The following is a 1,224-nucleotide window of genomic DNA, read 5'->3' on the forward strand; positions in this document are numbered from 1 at the left end:
TCTGTGGCTCATGCCTGTAATCCCAGCACTTTGGGAGGCTAAAGTGGGTGGATTGTTTGAGTCCAGAAGTTCGAGACCAGCCAGAGCAACATGGCAAAACCCCGTCTCTACTAAAAATACAAAAAATCAGCTGGGCACAGTGGCACCAGCCTGTAGTCCCAGCTACTGGGAAGGCCAAGGTGGGAGGATAGCTTGAGCCCATGAGGCAAAGGTTACAGTGAGTCGAGATTGTGCCACTGCACTTCAGCCTGGGCAACAGAACTAGACCCTGTCTCAAAATTGATCAATCAATCAACAAAAATAAAAAGAAATGAAGTACTGATACATACTCAAACATGGATGAACCTTGATTGCATCATGCTAAATAAAAGAAGCCAGACACAGAAAGATCACACATTGTATGATTCCACTTATATGAAATATCCAGGATAGGCAACTCTCTAGAGACTGAAAGTAGATTAGTGTTTGCTAGAGGCTGGGGAGGATGGGTTTAGATGGAAATGGGATGTGACTGCAAATTGGTATAGGGTATTTTCTGAGGCGATAATAATGTTAAAAAATGTATTGTGGTGATGATTGCTTAATTTTGTGAATAACCTTCAAAGCATTGAATTGTACCTTTTATTTGTTTTTTTATTTTATTTTATTTTATTATTTTGAGACAGGGTCTCACTCTGTCCCCCAGGCTGGAGTGCAGTGGTACAATCATAGCTCACTGCAACCTCCACTCATGCCATCCTCCCACCTCAGCCTCCCAAGTAAGTAGGACTACAGGCCTGTGCCACCATGCCCAGCTAATTTTTGTATTTTTGTAGAGACAGAGTTTTGCCATTATGCTCAGGCTGGTCTCAAACCCCTGGGCTCAAGCAATACTCCCACCTCTGCCTCCCAAAGTGCTAGGATTACGGGAGTGAGCCACCTCCCTGGGCCAAATAAATAAATGTCCCTTTTATTTATTTATTTATTTATTTTTGTTTTACTAATGCAGTTTAACAAGGCAGTTTTACATAAGCTCACATCAACAATAAAAAATAACTAAGAATTTTATTTTATTTTATTTTATTTTATTTTTGAGACAAAGCCTTGCTCTGTCACCCAGGCTGGAGGGCAGTGGTGCGATGTTGGCTCACTGCAACCTCTGCCTCCTGAGTTCAAACGATTCTCATGCCTCAGTCTCCCGAGTAGCTGGGATTATAGGTGCACCCCACCACTCCCGGCTAATTT

The sequence above is a fragment of the Chlorocebus sabaeus genome, chromosome X (genome assembly GCF_047675955.1).
Source record: "Chlorocebus sabaeus isolate Y175 chromosome X, mChlSab1.0.hap1, whole genome shotgun sequence".
NCBI lineage: Eukaryota > Metazoa > Chordata > Mammalia > Primates > Cercopithecidae > Chlorocebus > Chlorocebus sabaeus.